At 39.9% G+C, this 9,144-nt stretch overlaps 1 pseudogene; it reads left to right on the forward strand.

The window, feature by feature from the left end:
* Positions 1 to 1,639: 1,639 nt before the first annotated feature.
* LOC100584611 lies at positions 1,640 to 6,014 on the forward strand (annotated as a pseudogene).
* Positions 6,015 to 9,144: the final 3,130 nt, after the last annotated feature.

Genomic DNA, 9,144 nt, shown 5'->3' on the forward strand with positions numbered 1-9,144 from the left:
GTCAATAACAGACAACATGTACAACATGGTCCCATAAGATTTTAATAGAGCTGAAAAGGTCTTGTCACCTAGTGATGTTGTAGCCTTTGTAATATTGTAGTGCAAGGCGTTATTCACATGTTTGTGATGATGCTGGTGTAAACAAACCTACTGTGCTGCTAGTTTCATAAAAGTATAGTATATCACACCACTGCACTCCAGCCTGGACAACACAGCGAGACTCCATCTCAAAGAAAAAAAAAATAAGTATAGCACATACAATGATATACAGTACATGATACTTGATAATGATAGTAAATGTCTATCTTACTGGTTTATGTATTTACTATACTATACTTTTAATCATTATTTTAGAGTGTACTACTTCTACTTACATATGTTTTTAAAAGTTAACTGTAAAATAACCTCAGGCAGGTCCTGCAGGAGGTATTCCAGAAGAAGGTATTCTTTTCATAGCAGATGACAACTCCATGAGTGTTATTGCCCCTGAAGTTCTTCCAGCAGGATAAGATGCGGAGGTGGAAAACAATGATATGGATGATCCTGACCTTGTGTAGGCCTAGGCTAGTGTGTGTGTGTGTCTTCGTTTTTAACAAATAAGTTTAAAAATTAAAAAAAATTCTTAAATAGAAAAAAGTATACAGAATAAAGAAATAAAAAAATTTTGTATAGCTGTAAAATGTGTTTGTATTTTAAGCTAAGTGCCATTACAAAAGAGTCACAAAGTTAAAAATAACTAAAAAGTTAATAAAATGAAAATGTTACAGTAAGCTAAGGTTAATTTACTATTGAAGAAAATAATTTTTAATAAATTTAATGTAGCCTAAGTGTAGTGTTTATAAAGTCTACAGTAGTGTACAGTACTCACATTTACTCACCTCTTAGTCACTGACTCACCCAGAGCAACTTCCAGAACTGCAAGCTACATTCATGGTAAGGATCCTATACAGGTGTATTTTTGTTTTTAGACAGGATCTCATTCTGTCACCCAGGCTGTGGTGCAGTAGCACGATCATGGCTCACTGCAGCCTCAAACTCCTGGGCTCAAGCAATCCCCCTGCCTCAGTCTCCCCAGTGGCCCAGTCTCCACACTCGGCTAATTTTTTAATTTTTCTTTTCTGGAGACAGGGTCTCACGATGTTGACCAAGCTGGGTTAGAATTCCTGGCCTCAAATGATCCTCCTGCCTCAGCTTCCCAAAGTGTTGGGGTCACAGGCACGAGCCACGGTGCCTGGCCAGGTGTACCATATTTTATCTTTTATATATTTTTCTGTACCTTTTCTATCTTTAGATACACAAACACCACTGTGTTACAACTGCCAACAGTATTAAGTTTAGTAACATGCTATACAACTTTGCAGCCTAGGATACCATATAGCCTAAGTGTGTAGTAGGCCACACCATACCATCTTGGTTTGTGTAAGTTACACTCTATGGTGTTCACACCACAAAGAAATCCCCGAATGAAGCATTTCTCAGAACATATCCCCAACATTAAAACACATGACTGTATTTAGTAAAGATTTAAACACAGCACTCACTGGCACTGAGGCTTATTGGCTTTCCTCCCCAGCAACTAGCCTCTTGCTTCCTGTACACAAGCCACACTGGGGGATTTGTTTCTCCCTCCATGATAGGGATGGCGTTTTCCAGCCAGAATCTCAAGCCTTCTTGGGCTCTGTGTAAGCCCTGGTGCTTTGTCTTCTCTGCCACACTTTCCCTTCTACTTCACTTTCACGCTTTGCCTCAGAAAGAAATCTCAGCCATTTGCTAGAAATCTCCACATTCTGCTCCAAGGAATTCCAAACAGAGGACTAGAAAGTTACCTGTTTGTGACTTGGACAGAAGTAAAGACATCATGTATCTTTCCCTCCCATCAACCCCTGTCATCAATAACATAAATAATATTGCTTCCTTCGATTGTAAGGATTATTATTATTTCTGCTCACATGGGACCTGATCTTCTGCTTTGAAAAAAGAATGATTCATCTCATCCGCATGTTAATGTATTCATTTGCACTGTGTGATTTGCTCCTCTTCTCTGACCCTCAATTCACTGCAAATTGAGAGGATTGCTAACAAATAGCAGTTGCACAAGAAAAAGGAAACCCACGTGTTCATGTTATTTCAAAAGTTTGTGTCATCTTCTTGTGCGCTCCCTAGGTTTGGAGCCGTCTTCATTTTCTTCTATCCGCTCCCACCACCAGCTTGTTTCCCTCTGCTACAATGCCCAATTTAGTATTTTCCCTACAATAGAAAACCCAAACATGGCAAAAATTCGAGACGTTCTGAAGAAACACCTGGAAGATACCCTAAACAAAACCAAAAGTGAGAGTCTGTAGATGCAAGTTGCTACCCATTGGGAGAAGAGCCAATAGGAGTCCTCAGCACTGAAATTAACATGCAGGAAAGACGGCCATTCCTACTCTGTGAGGATGCTATGGAATGTAGTGGAAAGAGTATAAGAGAATAGATTGCAAGGCCTGAAAAACCCACTTTTTAATCCTAGCTCTTTCACTTTGATCACTGGATTCTTTCATGTGTTTTTTTATTCAATAAATATGTATTGAGAACCTACTATGTGCCAAGGTTCTAAATTTCAAAGATACAAGGAGGAACAACAAGACATCTCTACTTTCAGGAAGATTAAGAGTATATTTGAGATAATGTTGGTCAATATACTTAATCTCCAAAATACTTACAGAATAAATAATACCGACCTCATAGGTAACAATTAAAATGGAATAATGTATGTAAAATGTTATTTGATGCCATGGATATGATTAGCAACCATTATTACTCCTTATACCTCCTCCCCCATTCATCTGGTTTCCAAGTTCCTCCTTCAGTTATTCAAACACATCTAATGTCATTAACCCTGATAATCAATGGTATTCCAGATTGGTGTTTGTGATCCTGAGATTTCAAAGGCATGGGTACTTCCTGAAACTGGGCTGGAAAGAGTCTCTCTAAGATCTGAGCTCAAAGTACACTGACATCATACTTCAAACCTCCTACCAAGATAGAAAAACAACAGTGGAGGAGAGGGGGTTTGGAGAGTGTTTAAATTATTTGGGGGAGAAGATGTTATAAAATGTAACTGAGGCAATTCAGTTATTCAGATGTCTCAGCATATAGGACAATCTAGAAGAGAGGCATGTTATATTTTTATTATGTTTTTATTTAGTGTTTAAAAACATTTGAAATGATAAGCATTGTAGATTTACTATGAAATACAGCAAATGCTTAGTATCTGTGTCCACTAAATTATGGCATGGCCTTAAAATTAAGTAAATGTTTATGTATAAGTTTCCAAAAGTTAGCTAGCACAGAAATTAATCTGGAAGAAAAAAAAAAAGGAATTTTGATTCCGAGTTAAAAAGTAGATCCTAGAGTTGTTCTCTTTTGCTTCGGGTTTTTATGCCTGCCCCCTAACTCTTTAAACACTTTTTAGTATGGATGTGAAATAAACATGCCTTTATATTTACCAAATAAATAATCTGATCTTCAGCCAAAAAAAAAAAAAAAGTAATTGGCTCCTAATAACCAGGCATAATGCAAAGAAGTACCCATGGGGTGGTTTGTGTAAGTCCCCTGAATTTTCCAGGGAAGAAAACAACCAAGGAAAAAACAGACTTTTGTTGCAGAAACCTTTGGCCAAATTAGAAACAGATTTAATACTGTGTTCATAGGGGAATTGTCTAGTCAAATCCAGTCTACTCCTATGCTGGGGGAAGCTGTGAGGTAGGTCACTCAGGACATCCTTGTACTAAAGGGAACACGAAGCAGGGCATCACACAGCACCACACGCTAAGGACTTTGAACTGAGCATATGAAAACATTTACCTCTAGATTTAGTTGTAAGCTTTTTACAATGCAATTTTTGTTTCTGAAGTTTGTGAAATCTCATCATGTCCTGATATTTAGAAGTGAAACTTGTACCAAAAATTGTGTATTGTAAGTTGATAGAAACTCAGTCCATAAATTGCTTGGGAGATTTAAGGACTTGGTTTAACAGGGGAATTGCCAAGAAACATTATTTGACAACAAAATTCCACTCTTATTTTCAAAGGTTTTGTTTCTGATAATCCACAAAACCACATTCATTACCTTTGGTTTATGGCTTACACAGGGAATTAGTAGGAACCTAGTACAATATGCTTTGATTTTTAAATAGTGTCAGTGTGGTGATATTGCACTGATGATTAGAAACATCCTCTCTTTTGTCAAATTAATTGACTGTTAACATCCATCTGAAATATAGAACTGATTTCTTTTGGGGGGGCCTAGCAGTGATTGTCATAGATTGCTGTCCTTATTTTCATTATATATTTCCAAAAGAGAATTAATAGTTATTTTTTATTTTAGTTCCTCCTAATTTGACAGCAATAGAAGATTTATGTTTGCATGAATGTCTCTCCTTTAAGTTGGGCACAATGACACATTTTTGTCCATTGGAGTTTGAAAGTACAGAAAGAAAGAATTCACCATGGAGGAAAGAAAACAGAAACGAGGTGTAGTAAGCTCTGTTGCTTGAGTATTCAATATCTATTACTCCTCTCTTCCTAACAGACCCATATTTTGTTTTGGTCTCTACCCACCATACAGGGTCTTATGTTTTCCTCTAATTTGGTCTTGAGGCCTCTCTGAGGAGAGTGGCTATAAACTTTATCCCTGCTTTGGGCTAGAGGAAGGTGCCAGGTGGAGTTCAGGGGAGGTGGTCGAGGATGTTTACACTGTGCCTTTCACAGGACCCTTTCAAATCCTGGTGCTTAAGTGTCTGACCCACGTGCAGGGGTCCCTCCCACAGGAAACTTGCTTATACTGGCAGATGCCCTTGTGGCTCTTGTGTAAACTGTGTCCAATTTCTTTCTACCAAGACAGCCAGACCCTAGGAGGGCCCTGACCAGGACAAAAGTTAAGTTTGGCTGTGTCTGTCAGATGAAACACAGAGGAGCAGTGTATTACTAACATATTCCAGAGGAAAGAGGGCAGCATGCCTTGCAGGGCCAAAAGAAAGGGGAAAGCTGTCTGGAACATGCACACTTAACCAGCAGGGGGATAGCAAGAGAGAAAGAGACCTCTGGGCCAAAGCCTTTATTCTGGTCCAGCATGTTACCCAAGCAGGTTTCCCAAGATGAGTTTTAATTGGTGGGTTTACAGCAAGCAGGTACGAGGTCCATGAAGTCACACTGTGACCGAGAGGTGATCACTGTGGCATATCTGGGCAATCCACCCATGGTGTTGTGGGTCAGTGGGGTAAGTCAAGTAGGTTTCATCTAGCCATCCCATAAAAAGGTGGTCACCAGGAGGCAGTTGTATAAAGCACGTATCTGGATTGACCCACCTTGAGGAACTGGGAAGAGGTAGAGTTTGGAAGAACTGCAATTTGTGTCAAAGATGTCTAAGCCCTGCTTCTAGTATGAGAGACTCCAACTTATATTGAAAATGAATGCCGAGGCAACATGAAATTAATACAGATTCGGCTTTGCAGACACCGATGCCTCCCAGAGCCCTCTGCCACCAGCCATAGTCAACCCCATCATGTTCTTCAACATTGCCATCATCAGCAAGATTTTAAGCAGAATCTCCTTGGAGCTGTTTGCAAAGTTCCAAGGACAGGAGAAACTTTCACGCTCTGAGCACTAGAGAGAAAGGATTTGGTTATAAGGGTTCCTGCTTTCACAGAATTATTCCAGGGTTTATGTGTCAGGCTGGTGACTTCACAAACCATAATGGCACTCACAGCAAGTCACTCTATGGGGAGAAATGTGATCATTGAGAACTTCATCCTGAAGCATACAGGTCCTGGCATCTTGTCCGTGGCAAATGTTGGACTCAACACAAATAGCTCTCAGTTTTTCATCTGCACTGCCAAGACTGAGTGGTTGGATGGCAAGCATGTGGTCTTTGGCAAGGTGAAAGAAGGCATGACTAGCATGGAGGCCATGGAGTGCTTTGGGTCCAGGAATGGCAAGACCAGCAAGAAGATCACCATTGCTGACTGTGGATAACTCTAATAAATTTGACTTGTGTTTTATCTTCACCACCAGACCATTCCTTCTGTAGCTCAGGAGAGCACCTTTCCCCCCCATTTGCTCATAGTATCCTATAATCTTTATGTTCTCACTTCAGTTCCTTTGGGTTCCATATTTTCCTTATTTCCTTCCATGCCTAGCTGGATTGCAGACTTAAGTTTATGATTATGAAATATGAAATAAATAACAACAACAACAACAAATTATAAGAACTTACAGATGGACACTGTGGCTCATGTCTGTAATCCCAGCATCGGGGGAGGCCGAGGGGGGAGGATCACTTGAGGCCAGGAGTTCAAGATTAGTCTGGGCAAAAATAACAAAACTAGCTGGGCATGGTGGCTCATGCCTGTGGTCTTAGCTGCACAGTAGGCTGAGTTGGGAGGATCACTGAGCCCGGGAGAGGTGGAGGCTGCAGTGAACCAAGATCAGGCCACTGCACTCCAGCCTGGGCAACAGAATGACATACTGTCTCAAAAAGAAAAAAAAATTCACTACAGAAGGTGACTCTATCTTCAGAATTATATCTAAGATCAAAAACATTTTAGCCTAAGACTTAGAGTAAGAAACAAACTTTGCATGGCAACCTAGCACACACATGCCTTCTACATAACTTTAGAGAAAATGGAAAAGAAAATTTAATGAAATAATATTCACCTTTGTAATGTGCATTATGCTCTGGTATGGTTCTTCTATTTCATTTTCTAATGATGACTCTGATTCATTGAATTTCATTTCCCAGCCAACTAATGGATCATAAGGCAAAAACACTGGTTTAAGCCTGTCATGTCAACACCACTCTTCTTAGCAATTTTTCAGTCTTAAAAGAAAACTAAAAGAGTGAGTTTATGAATTGGAAAAACTCAATATTAACATGTCAATTCTCCCCAAATTGATCTATAGATTCAACACAGTCTCAAGCAAAATATCAGAAATTTGTTGTATATATGGATAAGCTGATGCTACAAGTTATATGGTGGGCAAAGGAAAGAGATTAGAGAAAACACTTTCGCAAAAGAAAAACAGATGAGAAATTTATACTTATGACTTCAAGACTTACTGTGATAAGCTGCAGTAATCAAGATAGTTTGATATTGGTGAGACATGAAATCACAAACACAGATCAATGCAACAGAGTAGAGCCCAGAAGCAGATCCACACAAATCAACTCTACCCATTTTGACTGAGGGACAAAGGAAATTCAAAGAAAGGATGATCTCTTCAATTGATGGTGCTGAAAAATCAGACATCCATAAGCAAAAACATTGCATTTCAACCTATGCCTCCTATGTTATAAAAAAAAAGCTAACTTAAAATGGAGCCCAGATCTAAATGGAAAACTTAGAACTTTTAGAAGAAAACCTTTGTGAGCTTGGGTTAGGAAAGGACTTGTTCAGTTTGACAACCAAAGCACAATCAATGAAAGAAAAAGTGGTATGTTTGACTTCACCAAAATTAAAATCTTGGGCCAGGCACGCCTGGCTCACGCCTGTAATCTCAGCACTTTGGGAGGCCAAGGCAGGAGGATCGCTTGGGCCCAGGAGTTTAAGATTAGCCTGGGCAACATAGTAAGACCCTGTCTCTATGTTTTTTTGTTTTCTAATTAAAATCTTTTGCTTCATAAAAGGTAGCTTTAGACAAATGAAAAGACCATCCACAGGCTATGAAGGATACATGGGCAAAACACATATACACCAAAGAACTCACATCCAGAATATATAAAGAACTTTAAAAACTCAACAGTAAGAAAAGATAAAAGTAAAAACATGGGCAAAACATTTGAACGAGATCTTTATTAAAGAAGGTATATAGATGGCAGATAAGCACATGAAAGGATGCTAAACTCAGTTTGCATCAGGGAAATGCAAATTAAAACCACAGTAATATACCATTACACATCTATTAGAATGGCTGACTTTTAAAAATGATAATATTAAGTGCTGTTGAAGATGCAGAACAATTGTCACTTGTATACAATGCTAGCTCTGTTATAGTGGGTAGCTAGTCAGACATGAGCTGGGCAGGAGAGGGCTCTCCCAACCCCACCAGGAATGTTAGGCGATCATCAGGTGATGGTCAAGTGACTGTTACATTGTTTCTCTAAAATAATAATTGATGCCAGCTAGCACCAGGGAAAGGTAGTCTCCCAATAGATAGAAAAAAACTTGTGTGATCAGCAGCTTCCCAATAAGATCTCAGGAGTTGGGCGAGTGGGCTCAAACATGAGCACTAAGGGGCAAAATGGTGGTTTAACTGGTATAAGACCTTCTAGAAGCATTCAACCGGTAAGGGAAGACTACCTCAAGTAAGCACTCATACAACTCCAGCAAACACACTGCACATGCTGTAGCAGGCCACTGTGCGTGCAGACAGCTCACCCCAAGAAAGAATCATGCCAACTTATAAAACCCCAAGTCAGGCTGGGTGCGGTGGCTCACACCTGTAGTCCCTGTGCTTTGGGAGGCCAAGGCGGGCGGATCACCTCAGGTCAGGAGTTTGAGACCAGCCTGACCAACATGGTAAAACCCTATCTCTACTAAAAAAAATACAAAAATTAGCCGGGCATGGTGGAGGGCGCCTGTAACCCCAGCTGCTCAAGAAACTGAGGCAGGAGAATCACTTGAACCCAGGAGGTGGAGGTTGCAGTGAGCCGAGATGGCACCACTGCACTCCAGCCTAAGCAGCAGAGTGAGACTCTGTCTCAAAAAAAACAAAAAAAAAACCAAATCAAAGGTCAAACAGTGCCCTCGATCTCTCAAGTTGCTGGGTTGGCCCTCTTCCAGGTGTACTTTACTTCCTTTCATTTCTGTTGTAAAGCTTTTTAACAAACTTTCACTCCTGCCCTAAAACTTGTCTTGGTCTTCTCTCCTTCCTTATACCTTTTGAGTTGAATTCTTTCTTCTGAGGGGGCAAGAATTGAGGTTGCTGCCAATCCCTAAGGATTTGCTGCCAGTAATAGTAGGAATGCAAAATGGTGCAGCCACTTTTTGCAGTTTCTGATAAAGCTAAACATACTCTTACCCTATGACTTGGTACCATGTCATAGGGTAAGAGTATGTACCATACTTCTATGTATTTACCCAAAAAACCCCCATAAATTTATGTT

Source organism: Nomascus leucogenys, chromosome 1a, assembly GCF_006542625.1.
Source record: "Nomascus leucogenys isolate Asia chromosome 1a, Asia_NLE_v1, whole genome shotgun sequence".
NCBI classification, from domain to species: Eukaryota; Metazoa; Chordata; class Mammalia; order Primates; family Hylobatidae; genus Nomascus; species Nomascus leucogenys.